Genomic DNA, 19,957 nt, shown 5'->3' with positions numbered 1-19,957 from the left:
TGTTACAAAGGTACAGAACGCATTATATTAACGTCGAACATGTTACAAAGGTACAGAATGCATTATATTAACGTAGAATGTGTTACAAAGGTACAGAATGCATTATATTAATGTAGAACGTGTTACAAAGGTACAGAACGCATTATATTAATGTAGAATGTGTTACAAAGGAACAGTATGCATTATATTAATGTAGAATGTGTTACAAAGGTACAGGACGCATTATATTAATGAAGAACGTGTTACAAAGGTACAGAACACATTATATTAATGTAGAATGTGTTACAAAGGTACAGAACGCATTATATTAATGTAGAATGTGTTACAAAGGTACAGAATGCATTATATTAACGTAGAACGTGTTACAAACATACAGAATGCATTACATTAATGTAGAATGTGTTACAAAGGTACAGAACGCATTATATTAATGTAGAATGTGTTACAAAGGTACAGGACACATTATATTAATGTTGAATGTGTTACAAAGGTACAGAATGCATTATATTAATGTAGAACATGTTACAAAGGTACAGAACACATTATATTAATGTAGAATGTGTTACAAAGGTACAGGATGCATTATATTAATGTAGAATGTGTTACAAAGGTACAGGATGCATTATATTAATGTAGAACATGTTACAAAGGTACAGAATGCATTATATTAACGTAGAATGTGTTACAAAGGTACAGAATGCATTATATTAACGTAGAATGTGTTACAAAGGTACAGAACGCATTATATTAATGTAGATTGTGTTACAAAGTACAGAATGCATTATATTAATGTAGAACATGTTACAAACGTACAGAATGCTTTATATTAATGTAGAACGTTTTACAAAGGTACAGAACGCATTATATTAACGTAGAATGTGTTATAAAGGTACAGAACGCATTATATTAATGTAGAACATGTTACAAAGGTACAGAATGCATTATATTAATGTAGAATGTGTTACAAAGGTACAGAATGCATTATATTAATGTAGAATGTGTTACAAAGGTACAGAACACATTATATTAATGTAGAAAGTGTTACAAAGGTACAGAATGCATTATATTAATGTAGAATGTGTTACAAAGGTACAGAACGCATTATATTAATGTAGAATGTGTTACAAAGGTACAGAATGCATTATATTAAGTTAGAACATGTTACAAAAGTACAGAATGCATTATATTAACGTAGAATGTGTTACAAAGGTACAGAATGCATTATATTATTGTAGAATGTGTTACAAAGGTACAGAATGCATTATATTAATGTAGAATGTGTTACAAAAGTACAGAATGCATTATATTAATGTAGAATGTGTTACAAAGGTACAGAATGCATTATATTAATGTAGAATGTGTTACAAAGGTACAGAATGCATTATATTAATGTAGAGTGTGTTACAAAGGTACAGGATGCATTATATTAATGTAGAACATGTTACAAAGGTACAGGATGCATTATATTAATGTAGAACATGTTACAAAGGTACAGAATGCATTATATTAATGTAGAACATGTTACAAAGGTACCGAACACATTATATTAATGTAGAACATGTTACAAAGGTACAGAACACGTTATATTAATGTAGAACATGTTACAAAGATACAGAATGCATTATATTAATGTAGAACATGTTACAAAGGTACAGAATGCATTATATTAATGTAGAACGTGTTACAAAGGTACAGAACACATTATATTAAGGTAGAATGTGTTACAAAGGTACAGAATGCATTATATTATTGTAGAATGTGTTACAAAGGTACAGAATGCATTATATTAATGTAGAACGTGTTACAAAGGTACAGAATGCATTATATTAATGTAGAACATGTTACAAAGGTACAGGATGCATTATATTAATGTAGAACATGTTACAAAGGTACAGAACGCATTATATTAATGTAGAATGTGTTACAAAGGTACAGAATGTGTTATATTAATGTAGAACATGTTGCTTATCTTTTCGGCACTGCACTCTCTTTATTCATGTAACATACTTCACAGAAAAGAAACTAGGAATAGAAAAAGTAGTACCCACGTTTCAATGTAGTCACTGATGATTATAAGAAGTTCCTGAGTGTTTGAATAGAAACTGAATATTATACATTAATCATGGATTATATTAAATGCTTAACTATGTGTTGTATCTGCGGTTAGTAGTGAAGTGAGGAGATGCTTATCCCTTGTGCTATTTTAACACATTTCTTGGGCATTAAAATTATTTAGAACAATTAAGCACATAAAAAACAGATTAAACTGTGAACAAAATAGTACACAAGACATAATGAATGCTGGCTGTGTGATCACAGAGCAGGTAACTTACTGCTTTTTGACTGACTTCTATTATCGACTTTACTGTTAATCGAATGCTTGGTTGAAAATGAAAACATACAAACAGGGAAGGTGGGGAACAGTCCCATACATATATATATATATATATATATATATATATATATATATTTATATGAATCTAGGACTGTTGAACAAAAGTTCAACAGTCCGAATTCACTATCACTGAACATACTTTAATGAAAGCGCTTTTACCGAAAAAGTGCTTTCGCTAAAGTGTTTTAAAAAAAAATTTAAATCTTCTTTTACACGGGGCATATATATATATATATATATATATATATATATATATATGCACACACACACATATATATATATATATATATATATATATATATATATATATATATATATATATATATATATATATAGTTCTGTTTCCTTCTGCCTATGATTTTGTGACCCTAGAGCCAATATTTATAAGCATCAGGGACTGTGGGGGTTGCAGTCCACCAAGTCTGAGGGGTGCAGAGTGGTAAAATGTTTCTTAAATAACATTTTTAGCTGTCAGTAAGTGTGCAGCAGTTAAAGGGCTGGCCTTCTCAATGAGCTGTCACTCCAAGACACTAGTGAGCATTATTCACTCCAAGACACTAGTGAGCATGATTCACTCCAAGACAATAGTGAGCACGATTCACTCCAAGACACTAGTGAGCATGATTAGTTAACAGGAACTTGAGGGCTGAAATGTGAGTTGTCTCTTTACCACACATTGATCATGAAGATAAATTAATATAACATGAAGAAAGACTGAACATTCTAGATTTTCTATGTTCATAGCTGTGTACTAGGCTAACAAACACATGGGCCATTATAAGCATAGCCATGCATGTCAAATCTCTGACAAGTTCTAATACCTTTGGTAAGTGTAAGCAGGGGCTTGGGAGATGAAACATTTACAGGATGCCTATGTTCATTTGAGACAATGCAGAACTGTTCACAAAAACCCTATGCAAGCATGTTAATAGCTGCATACAGGCAGCTGTCCCCACCAGGAAGAAGTACAGAACTAACTCAAAAAACAAGCCACCCTGATAGAATCACAAAATGAATAGGCTGTATAACAAGAGGAAGAAAATCATGGCAAAAATTAGGAGGTGCAGCACCCAGCATGATAAAAACACTCTCATCAAATTAAACAAACAACACAGAGGACAAGTAAAGTCTACCAAAGCCAAATTTGAGGTAAGTTTGGCCACCCAGGCCAAGGACAACCACAAAGCATTCTTTAGCTATGTACACAACCTTAAAGGCAATACACAATTGTGTGCAGAGCTCTTTGTAAATGGAGCCACCTATACTGAGCCAGAAGATGTAGCAAACCTCCTGGCTGATAAATTCAGCTCCAGCTTTACTCCTCTCTCCCCCTCAACCTTCAGGAAATATCATCAAATATAACTCCCCCTACTATCACTAGGGAACAGGTCCTTAATGCTCTCTCTAAGACCAAGAACATTGCATCAATGGGCCCAGATAATATCCCAGGATGCCTTCTAAATAGCATTAAACATGACCTATCAGGGCCTCTGGAATTACTGTTTAACTGTAGCCTCCAAACAGGCTTCGTGCCTCATGAATGGAGAAAGGCAACAGTCATTCCTCTGCACAAAGGTGGGCCATCTACAGACCCGGGTATTCTCCATGGTTGTAGCTCAGAAGAAAAGCTCAGATAACATTCGAATATGTATTGATTCAAGAGATTTGAACAAAGCACTTAAAATGACCTCATAATCCGATGTGTACAGTCGAAGAAGTCACAGCTCTTATGCCAAATAGCGATGTTTTTTCTGTCTTAGATGGAAAAAGTTCATTTTGGCAGATTTTGCTTGATCGAAAATCTTCATTGCTTACCACATTCAGTACAACGTTTGGAAGGTACAGATTTTTGGGAATGCTATTTGGAATAAATTCTGCCAGTGAAGTCTTTCAATATGCAATGGAACATTTTTTTTCTGGCTATCCATGTGCTATTATAGCAGATGATATTCTTGTAGGAGGCAATGATATTTCTGTAGGAGGCAGTGGTGAAGTCAAACATAATAGAAACCTCAGGAAAGTTCTAGAATGAGCTCATGAAGGAAATCTTAAGTTGAATCCTCATAAATGTAAATTCAGGCTATGAGAAGTTACTTATGTGGGTCATTTGTTTACCATTTCAGGCTTATGACCAGATCTTCCAAGCAATCAGCAGTTTTTGAGATGCCAGCTCCAGACAATGTCCAAGCCTTACAATGTTGTCTTGGCTTGGTCAACTATTTAGGCAAGTTCATTCCAGATTTGAGTCAACTTTCAGCACCACTAAGAGAGCTGACACACAAAGATATAACCTGGTCCTGGTCAGAACAACACCAAAGAGCATTTGATGGCCAGAAACAAAAAATTTCCAGTCCACCTACTTTAAGATACTATGATGTTCACAAACCAGTAACTCTTTCCTGTGATGCTTCTAAGTTTAGTCTTGGTGCAGTCATTTTTTAAGAGGGTAGACTAGTGGTCTATGCATCGAGAACTCTTACCCAAACCAAGACGCAGTAGGCCCAGATTAAGAAAAAGCTCTTGGCAATTGTGTTTGCATGTTCGAAGTTCCATGATTATATTTATGGCTGACCTATCCAGATAAAAAATGACCACCAACCTCTAGTCACTATTTTAAAAAAGCCAATGCACATAACTCCTGCGAGATTGCAACACATGATGTTACAATCGCAAAAGTACAATTTCAATCTTGTATACACAAAAGGCAAACTGCTTTATCTTGCTGACACTTTATCCTGATCGCCCAGACATACCACTGAACAGCATGAGAATGAGAAACCTGATTTTGAAGTCATGGAAGTGAAAAAGCTTTCCTCCACACGTCTTGATGAGCTTAGAACTCACATAATGTCAGATCCATTCTTCAGAAGCTCAATCACTTTATCAGTCAAGGATGGCCGTCAAAGCAATCTTGTTTGCCAACAGATGTGAAGCAGTATTTTCTCTGCAGAGATGAGATTTTGTCAGACAATGGTATCGTCATGAAAGGTCCAAAAGTGATTGTTCCAAAATCCTTGCAACAAGATTATATTAAGATCTTGCATCATGGCAACCTTGGAACTGATTCTACCAAAAGAAGGGCAAAAGTACTAGTATTGTCTTCTGTGTCAAAGGATATTGAGAAGATACTTTCATCTTGTTCTGTTTGTAATAATATCAACTGCATCAACAAAAAGAACCACTTCAGTTGAGTCAGATTCCTGAACTACCTTGGTCGACAGTAGCCACAGATATCTTTGAGTGGAATGGACAACATTACTTGGCGTTATTGGACTCTTATTAAAATTGGTTCGGGATTGACCTGCTTCCTAACCTAACATCCAGTACTGTCATTACTAAGTTTAGGAGACATTTTTCTGTCCATGGTAGTCCGCACAAAGTCATTTCTGACAATGATGCACAGTTTACAAGTCAGCAGTTCAAAACATTTGCTGAAACGTGGGACTTTCTTCACATCACGAGTAGTCCTGAATACCCAGAATCAAATGGCTTGGTTGAATATGCAGTTCAAAGTGCAAAACGGCTGTTAGAAAGAACCAGACGTGGCAATACTGATGTTTTTCTAAAACTAATTAACCTCAGAAATATTCCTTGCGATAATCAACTTGGTTCACCTGCCCAGAGATTTCTGTCAAGACAAACCAGACCCATATTGCCAATCATTATGAGTTTGTTAGTTCCATGTGCTAAAAACAACAAAGCAGTGAAAGCCCAACTTCTAAAAAAGCATTTGGCCCAGAAGTCCTACTATGATAAGACCAGCAAACCTCTCAATCCATTAAAAGAAGGGGAGATAGTGAGGATGCAGACAGCAAAAGGATTTGATTGGATTGGACTTGAGAAAAGTTTATGTGAAGAACTGAGATCATACATCATGGAATCTCAGGGAATGGAATTTAGAAGAAATTGGAAGCATTTACTACCGGTGTCTGAGCCAGTGTTACAGCATCTTGCCTGTAGTAAAGACTCAAGTTCTCAGAGTGACTTGTCCAATGTTCCTGTTCTAGAGGACATTCCATCAGCTATCCCTGTTTCTGAGAGCATCCCTAGGAGTCCTAAAGCAGAATGTTCCCCAGTGACTGTCTCTGTTACTAAACCCAGTCCCAGCTATTACATTACAAGACCAGGTCGCGTTTCCAGGCCTAGTCCCAGATACACGGCACCCTGGGCATGAATGTTGTTTTGTTTATTATTGTCTGTATAATTTGCATGGCTGTTCAAATGTCATTGTCAATGTCAGACAGCACAGTAAAGAGGGAGGATGTAGATCATATGATGTACCTTTAAGAAGCATTTCATTCAGTGGGAACGTGCATGTCAGACAGCACAGTAAAGAGGGAGGAAGTAGATCACATGATGTACCTTTAAGAAGCATTCCCGTCAGTGGGAACGTGCATGTAAGTACTGAGCACGTGCAAGCAAGAGCGCCATTTTGAGCGAGCAGCCAGAGTGAAAGCATGCATGTGTGTAGTAGTCAGTCAGTTAGTTAGTTTAAGTTTAATGTTCTAGTCATCCATCCTGATGTGTTTGTGTGTAATAAACTACTTAAACATCCAAGCCTCATTGTCTTATTTAGATACACAAGCCGAGTGACATATACAAGCTGTAATTCACTTGTTCAGTGGTTTTTGGACTTCGTCAATGGAAACACCCCAGAGCAACTAGTTAGCTCCCCAACTAGAGGTACAAATATCCTAGACCTAGTACTCTCAAACATGGGAGGATACTGCTCCCTCCCATACATTAACTCCTCCCTTTTAAGATCTGAACACAAAATTATCTCCTTTAGTATTAAAACTAACTTAGAACCCCCATCAAACTCCAAACCTGTTAAGAACTTCATTAAGGCAAATTACCTCAAACTATGTGACATCTTATTAACCTTCCAAGCCCCTCTGAACCTGAATGACACCAAGGCCTAGTCTGAGCTGTATACAAAAGCACTGTACAAACAGATTCATAGCTGCATTAGAGGAGGCAGTACCTGTCCAAATCAAACCTATGATTACTGGCAAAAATAAATCACCTGGGTGGACCCCTAGCATGAATAGGCTATTCAACAAAAGGAAAAAAAATGCTCTCCAAAACCAAGAAAGAACAGAAAAAACAGCGCAAAAAGACACTCCCCAATCTAAACAAACAAATTAAAGAGCTGGTCAAAGCAAACTATGAAGCAAAGATAACCTCCCTGGTGAAAGATAACCAAAAGGATTTTTTAATTATGTTCGTAACCTCAGGGGGAAGCACTCAGTTAATCATCAACAGCAACACTCACACCCAGCCTTAAACTATAGCAAACCTGCTGGCTGACCAGTTCAGTTCAAACTTCTCCCCCTATCACCTCCTACCACACCTAAAGAAATACCCACAGTCATCCCCCTACCAGTCATTACTAAGGAACAGGTACTTACTGTGCTAGCTAAAGCCAAAACATAGCCTCCATGGGACCTGCTATCCCAAACAGAACCAAGACACTATCCTCCAAAAAAGGAAGCCAATCTGGTGGTCCCCTGCAATAAACAAACTTTACAACAGAAGGAAGAAATTGTTGCAAAAGAGAGTAAACTCCCATGAGTGGAGGAGCTGCCTGGTCAGCCTCAGTAAGAAGCTGAGATCCCTTATAAGATCCTCCAAAGCTAGCTACGAAAACAAAATTGCCACTGATTCTAAGGACAACCACAAAGCATTCTACAGCTATGTCAAGAATCTCAAAGGCAACACCCAGATCTGCTCTGAGTTACAGCACAATGGCACAGAAATTACAGAACCAACTGATATTGCCAACATCCTGACAGATAGGTTCAGTGCTAACTTTATCCCCCTCTCACCCCCTAAAGGGCCCATTTCTATACACGAAGAATGAAGAGTCCCTGTAATCACATCTATGCAGGTAAAAGTTGCACTCTCTAAAACCAAAAACACAGCATCCATGGGACAGGACAACATCCCAGGTTGCGTTTTACACGAACTTCAAAACGAACTGGCTCCCCACCTAAGCACAATGTTCATTCATAGTCTCACATCAGGCTTTGTGCCCACTGAATGGCGCACAGCAACAGTTATCCCACTCTAGAAAGGAGGAGCCACCACTGATCCTTGGAACTATCGCCCTATTAGCCTGACGAGCCTGGTCTGCAAGGCCATGGAACGTATCATCGTGGAACTCATAAACAAAGACATTGGTAACCTCCAAGCACTGGACCTCCCCCAGTTCGGGTTTGTGAAAGGCAGATCATGCCTTCTGAACCTGATCGACTTCTTTGAGGCAGTCACCAAAGCCGTAGATGAGGGTAAGGTGGTTCACACAGCCTATCTTGACCTCACCAAGGCTTTTGACACCATCCCCCATTCTAGAATTATAGCTAAACTCACTAAACTAGGTATAAATCCCTACATCACAAGATGGGTTGCCAACTGACTCACTGACAGAAACCACACTGTAAAAGTTGCAGACTTCAAATCTGACTTCAAACCAGTGACAAGTGGAGTACCACAGGGTTCAGTCATGGTATCTCTCCTGTTTGGTATCTCCTTCTCTGAAGTACAGACCAACACAGAAGGCCTCTGGCTAATGAAGTTCACAGATGATTGCAAACTAGGAGCCATAGTCAAGTCCCCAAATGATGTGGACATCCTACAGAAGAGCCTCACTGAGACAGATGCCTGGTGTCAGAGGCATGGCCTCAAGCTCAATGCTAAAAAGTGCATTGTCATCCCCTTTGATAAAAACTCTGTACCCATGAACTACCACATAAATGGCAGTCTACTTAATGCTGAATGTGTGATAAGAGACTTTGGGACCCAGGTGGACAGTAGTCTCTTCTTTGATAATCACATCACCACAGTAGTCAGGAAATCCTTCTATGTGGCACACCTCATCAGAAAAGGGTTCTCATCCAGGAAAAAAGAGGTCATTGTTCCCCTCTACTCGGCACTCATTAGACCCATTATAGAGTACAATGCCCCTTTTGGAATGTACCTCACAAGACATCTGCAGCAGCTGGAAAGGCCACAGAAGTACCTCACAAAGAGGATTACTGGCCTCAAACAGATGCCCTACACCGACCGTCTCAAAAAATCTCCAGCTTTACTCTGTAGCATATCACCTACTCCAAGGAGATCTCTGCTAACATATAAAGCTATGTTAAACCCACAGCTGTTGGACATGTTGCACCTTAAGAAGTCCCAATCCCTCCGAGATACACACTCTAGGGACCTAAACCTTGTCACCACAATAAACAGGACATGCTGGAGCGATAGATTCCTGTCACAGAGACTTCCTATACTGTGGAACAAGCTACCCATCTATGTAAAGCAAAGTTCCTCATTAGCATTCTTCAAGAAAAATCTTGATGAGTGGATGCAAAATAGGAAATACACCCTGGAGATCACTTCTGTGGCTCTGCTCGACAGAGGCACAGGAAATTAACTTTCTTGGGTGGTGTAAGCCAGGGAACCTTGTTGGCTAGGCTTACTTAGGCCCTTGGGCCGATAGCCTAGTACCTACCTATGAATCTATGAACCTATTCCAGGATGCTTCTTAAATAGTTTAAAACAGACTGTATCAGGGCCATTACAAACCCTCTTTCACCACAACCACCAGACAGACTTTGCTGTAGAGGAATGAAGGACTGCAACCGTCATCTCTCTGCACAAGGGAGACCCACTAACTAACCCAGTGGACTACAGACCCATAAGGTTGACCATTCTTATCTGCAAGGCCATGGAGAGAATTATCATGGACCTGATTAATTACAACTTAGGAACTTTTCAAATGCTGGACCAGACCCAATTTGGCTTTGTCAAAGAGAGGTCTTGCCTGCTGAATCTGGTGGACTTCCTTGAGAAAGTCACCAGGGCCATGGATGAGGATAAAATGGTACAGACCACTTATCTAGAGCTGGCCAAAGCTTATTACATAACTCCCCCACCCCCAGGGATAATAGATACACTTACTGAGTTAGGCAAAAACCCCTACATTCTCAGATGGATAGGCAATTGGCTCCCTGACAGGACATGTATTGTCTGGATAGGTGAATCCATTTCCGATAAGAAACCTGTTACTAGCAGTGTTCCACAGGGCTCAGTGCTGGTACCCCTCCTGTTTTGTATATACTTCTCCAAAGTGAAGGCCAATGTTGGGGGCCTCTGGCTCTGACATCCTACAAACAGGCCTAAAAGTGACAAATGACTGGTGACAGAACCACAGTCTGAGTCTAAATACTAAGAAATGTATAATCTTACCATTCAGTAAATCAGATATCCCCACAAATTATAATATTGCACACTACTAAAAGTAGACCCAGTGGGGAAGGATAGATAGTAACCTAAACTTTGTTCACCAGATAGCTACGGGGGTGAGAAAATCCTTCTGCATGGGTCAACTTATAAGTAATGCATGGTATCAAGATGAAAGGAAATCATAGTGCTGTTGTATTCGGCCCTCATCAGGCCCATAATCAAGTACAACACACCCCTTCTACATGCACTTAACCAGGCACTTATACCAACTGTAGTGACCCCAGGGGTTTCTCACTAAAAATACAAAGTGTAAAATCATGTCTTATGCAGACCGACTAAAGGCCCTGTCCTTTTACTCCGTCTCATATCACTTATTGAGAGGGGCTTATTCCTGACTAACAAGGCATTCCCTCATCCAGCCCTGATGAAAATGTTACATATTTGCAAGAAAAAATTATACAAGGGTTACAAATTCCATAGACCTGAACCTTAATTGTATCTCTAACACCACAGAATTGTATCCAAAAGGCTACCTCATCTATGGAATAAATTTCCCATCTTCGTTAAACAAAACCTGTCCATCACTCTCTTCAAAAAGAATTTGGATAAATGGATGTGGAACCATAAATTCACTCCCAGGGTGCTTCTCATGTCCCTTATGGACAGAGGCAGTCTGTAAAATGACTGAGGGCTCCAACACCCTAAGATTCACTACCCAGATACTACCCCATCTTATATCTGGGGAATTAAGATATAACATTGTCATCTCCTGGGGATTATTAGATAGGCTTTTAAAGGCTCTTGTGCCATTAGCCTAGTAATCATCTAAGAACCCATAAACTGTGACACAGAATACTGAGTGGTAGTTAACCCCTTTCTGTTGGGTTAGACATCAGTGTGCTTCCATAAACTGTGAGTAACCAGATAGACACATCAGTCCTCCACATGCAGGGATCTAGCGGTACATTAGTAGAGGCAGTGGTGAAACAGGAAGCACATTTGCCTTTGGTGGTGGATTTATACATTCATAGATTCAGAGACTGTTACTAGGCTAATGACCTGGGGGAGGGGGGCCTTTCTAGGCCTAGCTAGTTTTCCCAAAAGAGTAATGATGTCCTGTATCTGAACAGAACATTATGGACCAGGCATTTATAAGCTACCTCTGTCCATAAGACACACGGGTGCCAGATCCGCTGTAAATTTCCTATTCCCCATCCACTGGTCTAGGTTGCACTTAAACTGAGTAATAGATGAACGCTTGACATGGATGGGAAGCCTGTTCCATAGAAGGGGGCAGTCTCTGAGACACATATCTGTCTCTCCAGCATGTTCTGTTTAAGTCACAGACAAAATTCAGATCCTTAGACCTTGTATTTATGGTATTGTTTGACTTATGGATATGAAGGAGATTCATAAGTGTAGGATTTTTGGATGCCCTGCAAGCCAGACATAGATCACCTCTCAGCAATCTATAGAAGACTGAGTAGAAGGAAAGGGCTTTAAGGCACTATGGATATGGCAAGTTTGTTATGCCTTATATTCTTTTTGTAAGAAAGGAACCTTTGAGATTACTCCAGTTGCTGCATATGGTAGTCAGGTACATACCAAAGGGAACATTGTACTCATTGCTTGGTCTGATGGCACAGTGCTGCAGCAGTAGCATTGTTGCTTTACAGCAAGAGGTTTTCCGGTTCAATTTTCAGCTGGAGTACCTTCTGTGTGGAGTCTGCCTGTCCTTCCTGCGTTCATGTGGGTTTTCTCCGGGTACTCTGGTTTCCTCAAACATTACATCACAAGACCAAATTACTCCTTTTTATCCCCAATAAATCCAAATCCACACCTCCTACCTTCACTATCACCTCCAAAAACGGGACCATATTCTCCCCCTCCCCTCACACTAAGCTGCTTAGGGTTGAAATAGATAACAATCTAAACTTTAATGTCCATATCTCACAAACCATCACAAGGGTACATAAGAAACTAGGAACCCTATACAAACACAAACAGTTCCTATTGGACCAAGCTAGAATCTCCTTAGCCCAAACTCACCTCTTGTCTACCCTAATGTATGCATCACCAATCCTAATTCATATCAGGAAAGCAGATCTAAACAAGCTAGAGTCATGTTACAATAAAATTGCAAAATTCGCTAACAACTCCACTTTTAGAAATCATCACTGTCTTGCCCTGAAGCAACAACAGTGGTTAGAACTCCCTCAACTAATTAGCTATCACCAATTAGTCCTCACCTTCAACATAATAAGGAACCCTAAGAAAACCCCAGCCCTAAACCAACTTCTAAACCAATATTCTGCAAATTGCCCTCTACGCTCATCCAACAAAACCCTGCTCTGAAAAACCAAAGTCAATAATACTGCAGGGAAAAGTCTGTTCTCCCACACCATTGCTAGGGAATGGAATAACCTTCCCCAAAGTATCTCCTCTGCACCATCCATCTCACTTTAAGACATAACTAAAGTCACACCTCTTGCAATCATGGCTCTGTCCCTGTATCACATAAAATCGTTTCTGCTCTCCTCCTAACTTGACACACCTCATCTCCTCACTGCTTACCTCAGCTATTCTGTACGACTCAAATACTCCCTATCAGGAACTACTATCCTACAAACTATTTCTCACACTATGATATATCTCCCGAATAGCGTTATTTTCCAGATTCCATTCCTTCATTTTTATGCTTTGTACTACCAATAGGGAATTCAAAGTTTTGCTATCTATATACCAAGCTTGCTCAAATCAAACTAAGGTACGAAAAATCTCCTTGATTGTATATATGCCACTGTATAGAAATTTTCTGTCATTCGTGGATTATGTGTTGTCATATAAAGACATGGAGCTCTGACTGTATATATGCCTCTGTACAGAAATATTTTTGTCATTTGTAGTATTTGTACTGTTATGTTATGCAGCTTTTCTCCCCGCGCCTCCACTGAAAATTGGCTTCATTTCAAATCGGACTTTCCCGGTAAACAAATGTTAAATAAATAAATACATAGGGAATGTTCCTCAGTGTCCTGGCACATTTCCTCTAATAGAATAAATTCCACCTCAGGGCTCCACTGAAAAGAGATCACTAGCCTAGCGGGAGTCTCTAAATAAATTCACCACTAGCCTAGCGGGAGTCTCTAAATAAATTCGCCATATCGGCATCGTTGCATTCTCATGTACCGTATCTTTGTCCTTTGTGCCAATCTTTCCATCTCCATTTCGAGGTGTTATCCCCCACCTGAAGCCCCTGCAGTATGATCTGCTAACAGGTTATCCCTGTGCTTAGGATATGTGCCACAGCTGATGCGCCGAATAAAAGTCCATGATACCTCAGTTTTTACTTTCTAGAAGAAAAAATAAGAGTCTGAGCCAGAAGTCTGGAAGTTGTTTAAGACAGTTAAGGCTTCAAGCTACTGACAAGCTTTGTCCTTTAATACTGGGTTTTTATCTTTTATCTTTATTTTGCCTTCTGTGTGACTCTGAGTAAGCCAATTGGAAAGACAGTATTCCCATGTTACCCCTGAAAAGAGATAACCGGATGTAGACAATGCACCTGGTTAAAAATTAATTCAAAATAAATAAATACCAGGCTTAGGTACTATAACAGACTCTGAGGTGCCAGGAACCTCTAACTTTGTACATAAAGGTTGTATTTTACTGGAAACATAATTTATGGTGGCTAAATTATAATTTATAGCATTAAAACTATATTTGAATACTCCCTATCATTAAGGCTTATTAGTAATGATATGGAATACAGAACAACACCAGACATGTCGCAGTAATCGTTCTCCTTGTGTCCCTGACAACAAGAGTTATTCAAATGTGATTTGCATCCCATTTCTGAATCAATTATACAGTCACCACAAAAACTCAAACAATAATGTAACACCATTTAAATTTTCATCAACAACTCTGCTACTGGTTTGAATACATTGTTAATGTCCAGGTAAACTGTAATATGTTGAAGCAGGAGTACAATTTTTGTGAATGCAGACACTGTGTTATCAAAAAAGTTAAGCACTGAGGCAGAACTGTATTATCAGAACATTAGATGTTGACATAGGGCTGTCTTGCTAGAGTAGGTAGGCATTGAAGCACAGTTATGCTACCAGGAAAGGCAGAGACGGAGGCAGAGTATGTTGTCAAGGAAGGCAGAGACGGAGGTGGAGTATGTAATCAAGGAAGGCAGAGACGGAGGCAGAGTATGTTATCAAGGAAGGCAGAGACGGAGGTGGAGTATGTCATCAAGGAAGGCAGAGACGGAGGTGGAGTATGTTATCAAGGAAGGCAGAGACGGAGGCGGAGTATGTTATCAAGGAAGGCAGAGACGGAGGTGGAGTATGTAATCAAGGAAGGCAGAGACGGAGGCAGAGTATGTTATCAAGGAAGGCAGAGACGGAGGTGGAGTATGTCATCAAGGAAGGCAGAGACGGAGGTGGAGTATGTTATCAAGGAAGGCAGAGACGGAGGCGGAGTATGTTATCAAGGAAGGCAGAGACGGAGGCAGAGTATGTCATCAAGGAAGGCAGAGACGGAGGTGGAGTATGTTATCAAGGAAGGCAGAGATGGAGGCGGAGTATGTTATCAAGGAAGGCAGACGGAGGTGGAGTATGTTATCAAGGAAGGCAGAGACGGAGGCGGAGTATGTTATCAAGGAAGGCAGAGATGGAGGCGGAGTATGTTATCAAGGAAGGCAGAGACGGAGGTGGAGTATGTTATCAAGGAAGGCAGAGATGGAGGCGGAGTATGTTATCAAGGAAGGCAGAGATGGAGGCGGAGTATGTTATCAAGGAAGGCAGAGACTGAGGCGGAGTATGTTATCAAGGAAGGCAGAGACGGAGGCAGAGTATGTTATCAAGGAAGGCAGAGATGGAGGTGGAGTATGTTATCAAGGAAGGCAGAGACGGAGGCAGAGTATGTTATCAAGGAAGGCAGAGATGGAGGCGGAGTATGTCATCAAGGAAGGCAGAGACGGAGGCAGAGTATGTTATCAAGGAAGGCAGAGATGGAGGCGGAGTATGTTATCAAGGAAGGCAGAGATGGAGGCGGAGTATGTTATCAAGGAAGGCAGAGACGGAGGCAGAGTATGTCATCAAGGAAGGCAGAGATGGAGGCGGAGTATGTTATCAAGGAAGGCAGAGATGGAGGCGGAGTATGTTATCAAGGAAGGCAGAGATGGAGGCGGAGTATGTTATCAAGGAAGGCAGAGACGGAGGCAGAGTATGTTATCAAGGAAGGCAGAGACGGAGGCAGAGTATGTTATCAAGGAAGGCAGAGACGGAGGCAGAGTATGTTATCAAGGAAGGCAGAGATGGAGGCAGAGTATGTTATCAAGGAAGGCAGAGATGGAGGCGGAGTATGTTATCAAGGAAGGCAGAGACGGAGGTGGAGTATGTTATCAAGGAAGGCAGAGACGGAGGCGGAGTATGTTATCAAGGAAGGCAGAGATGGAGGCGGAGTATGTTACCAGGAAAGGCAGTGACTGAGGCGGAGTATGTTATCAAGGAAGGCAGAGACGGAGGCGGAGTATGTTATCAAGGAAGGCAGAGACGGAGGCGGAGTATGTTATCAAGGAAGGCAGAGACGAAGGTGGAGTATGTTATCAAGGAAGGCAGAGATGGAGGCGGAGTATGTTATCAAGGAAGGCAGAGATGGAGGCGGAGTATGTTATCAAGGAAGGCAGAGACGGAGGTGGAGTATGTTATCACGGAAGGCAGAGACGAAGGCAGAGTATGTTATCAAGGAAGGCAGAGACGGAGGCAGAGTATGTTATCAAGGAAGGCAGAGATGGAGGCGGAGTATGTTATCAAGGAAGGCAGAGACGGAGGTGGAGTATTTTATCAAGGAAGGCAGAGACGAAGGCAGAGTATGTTATCAAGGAAGGCAGACATTATCCAGAAAGGTAGTCACTCAGACAGGCATATGATACAAGGGAAGGCAATCATGGAAGAAGGGCTGAGCTGCAATGGAAAGCAGGCAGGTACTGAAAAAAGGGGCAAGTGTTGTGGAAGAAAGCTAGTGAGACAGGGATGTGTTACTGAAGAAGGCAGCCATGAAGGAAGGGATAGGATCCCACAGAAGAAAAGTACTATAGTAGATTGTATGATAAGGGTAGAACTGAGTCAGGACTGTATTACCATGGAAGGCAGCCACTAAGGCTTGGTCACTTTACCAGATAAGACAGACATTGAGGCAGGGTAATGTTACCAGGGAAGGCAGCCACTCAGGCCTAGTCATGTTACCAAAGAAGACAGACACTGAGGCAGGGTAATGTTACCAGGGAAGGCAGCCACTGAGGCCTGGTCATGTTACCAGAGAAGACAGACATTGAGGCAGGGTAATGTTACCAGGGAAGGCAGCCACTCAGGCCTGGTCATGTTACCAGAGAAGGCAGATGTTGAGGCAGGGTAATGTTACCAGGGAAGGCAGCCACTGAGGCCTGGTCATGTTACCAGAGAAGACAGACATTGAGGCAGGGTAATGTTACCAGGGAAGGCAGCCACTCAGGCCTAGTCATGTTACCAAAGAAGACAGACACTGAGGCAGGGTAATGTTACCAGGGAAGGCAGCCACTGAGGCCTGGTCATGTTACCAGAGAAGACAGACATTGAGGCAGGGTAATGTTACCAGGGAAGGCAGCCACTCAGGCCTGGTCATGTTACCAGAGAAGGCAGATGTTGAGGCAGGGTAATGTTACCAGGGAAGGCAGCCACTCAGGCCTAGTCATGTTACCAAAGAAGACAGACACTGAGGCAGGGTAATGTTACCAGGGAAGGCAGCAACTCAGGCCTAGTCATGTTACCAAAGAAGACAGACACTGAGGCAGGGTAATGTTACCAGGGAAGGCAGCCACTCAGGCCTAGTCATGTTACCAAAGAAGACAGACACTGAGGCAGGGTAATGTTACCAGGGAAGGCAGCCACTCAGGCCTAGTCATGTTACCAAAGAAGACAGACACTGAGGCAGGGTAATGTTACCAGGGAAGGCAGCCACTGAGGCCTGGTCATGTTACCAGAGAAGACAGACATTGAGGCAGGGTAATGTTACCAGGGAAGGCCACTCAGGCTAGGTCATGTTACCAGAGAAGACAGACATTGAGGCAGGGTAATGTTACCAGGGAAGGCAGCCACTCAGGCCTGGTCACTTTATCAGAGAAGACAGACATTGAGGCGGGGTAATGTTACCAGAGAAGGCAACCATTGAGGTAGGGATATGTTACCAGGGAAGGCTGTTGCTGACATGGGGCAGTATTAGCAGGAAAGGCCACCACTGTGGTTGGGCTATTTTGCTAGAAAAGACAGCCACTGAGGCAGGGCTATTTTATTAGAAAGGCAAATAATGATGCATGATGTATGTTATTAGTGAAGGCAGTCACTGATGTATGGTGTTCTTACCAGGAGAAAGCATCAAATGATTATTATACTCCCAAAGTAAATAGCTGAAGCTACGTAAGCAGTGTGCTGTACTGGGAGGCAACTATTGAGGAAGGGGTATGTTCCTGTGGAGGGCAGTAACTGAGGAATGAGGTGTACTGCTGTAGGAAAAGGCTAGTGAAGCAGGGTGTTATCAGATGATGTAGTTGCTGATGAAGGAGTATGATCCTAGAGAAGACAAGTACTACAGAGGCCTATGAGGTGAGACAGTGGTGGGACAGAGATATGTTATCAGACAATGTAGCATCTGACAAAGGGGTGCGATCCTGCAGAAGACAAGTGCTATGATAAATTATGATAGCAGGCAGGAATGAGGTAAAGGCAGTGAAGGCAGGTCCTGAAGAAATGGGGTGTGCTCTTACAGAGGGCAATTTCTGAAGTGCCAGAGGTTAATGAGGCAAAGTACACTACTAGGAAGAATATGAGGTAAATTATATTGGCCACTTTTAGATGCACCTTTGTTTTAAAATTAATTTAATTTCCTGTTATATTCCTCTTGTTAAGTTTTGCAAAAAAAAAATAAATAAATAAATGAAGATTATAGTGTGCTGCTTGATTTTATAGTTTAACTGTTTGCTTAGTTTTTCTTTATAGCCAGATAGAAAAAAATAATGTTATGGTAGTTATTGGGCAGTGATTTGCATACAACTGCAGAGCATCATGGGTAAAATACTTACCTGTTTAGAAGAACATCTTCTTACTTACATTGTGGTTTCAGTTTTATATCATCTGAAACGTTACATTTCAATGTGAATGAAAATGCAGTATCCTATGCTCTAATTTAGGTAGTGAGGCCTTATTATTTATTTATTTATTTATATTTGTTGACCGGGAGTGTCCGACTGGACGTAGGTCCATTTTCAGCGGAGGCCCGGGGAGAAAAGCTCCACAGTTAAAATAAACAGACAGTAGTTACATTGGATTACATAGCGATTAACAATTTACATAGCAATTACTTACAACATATTTACAGATGAAGAACATAGTAAATCAGTGGACAACTAGAATCTTTATCTGTGAAGTACATAACAGACATTAACAAATGTTACAATAAGAAGTTCCTGCTGTATAATAAGTAGTAGGCTTATGAGCATCTGAGCTTGCTATAATCAAGGTAGTTAGTGGGGTGGAAAGAAAGGTAGTGGTTGGATGGGGTGGGTGATATTAGAGTGGGAGTTGCAAGGGCATAGCCAGCATGTTTTTAGTTGTGCTTTTAGTAAAGTTTTGAAGTGGGTGCATGATGGTATGGAGGTAATTGTGGGTGGGAGGGAGTTCCATAACACTTAGTTTATTAGTGGAGCTTTTCTCCTCGGGCCTCTGCTGAAAATGGACATGCATCCAGCCAGACTAGCCCGGTCAACAAATGTAAAATAAATAAAATTTGGCTATGGCGCAAGAGGAAATATTATTTAAGCAAACTACAGCATTCCTAAAAATTGCAATGCTGAATAACAGAAACAGTTGCAACCATTCCAACATACTAATATATGCTCTGTCAGTAAATGAAGGAAACACCTGCACTGACAATATGAAGTTTCAAAGTCCAAGCTTAAGAAAATACAGGTAAACGTACATGGTATGGTCTAACAGATTGCTGCTTATGTAAGAGACACAAGTTGAAAAATATTTCTTTGCAGAAGAAAAGAAAGTTTGCTATATGATTACCCTTGCTCCAACGTTCTGTGACCTTGATGACATAACACTGTGCTGATCTTAAGCTAACCTCTTAAATTTTATGACCTTCCCCATCACATTACGTGAACCATACACCTTGCAGCTTTAAAATTCATTATGTGGACATGTGTTATATTCTTTCTTCCTGTATGGTCATTGGTCATTCAGCTACTTGACTGTTTAGTGGCATATTTTTGGTCAT

At 40.8% G+C, this 19,957-nt stretch overlaps 1 protein-coding gene across 3 annotated transcripts in view; it reads left to right on the top strand.

Annotated features, from left to right (window-relative positions):
- LOC122794658 (transcription factor COE3-like) overlaps nucleotides 1-19,957 on the top strand; it is a 2,019,913-nt gene that overhangs the window by 1,383,309 nt on the left and 616,647 nt on the right. The gene's annotated exons all lie outside the window — the stretch shown is intronic.

The sequence above is a fragment of the Protopterus annectens genome, chromosome 2.part1 (genome assembly GCF_019279795.1).
Source record: "Protopterus annectens isolate FY-2018-M chromosome 2.part1, PAN1.0, whole genome shotgun sequence".
NCBI classification, from domain to species: Eukaryota; Metazoa; Chordata; order Ceratodontiformes; family Protopteridae; genus Protopterus; species Protopterus annectens.
The sequence above is the reverse complement of the archived record's forward strand: the minus strand, read 5'-3'. Positions and strand labels throughout refer to the sequence as shown.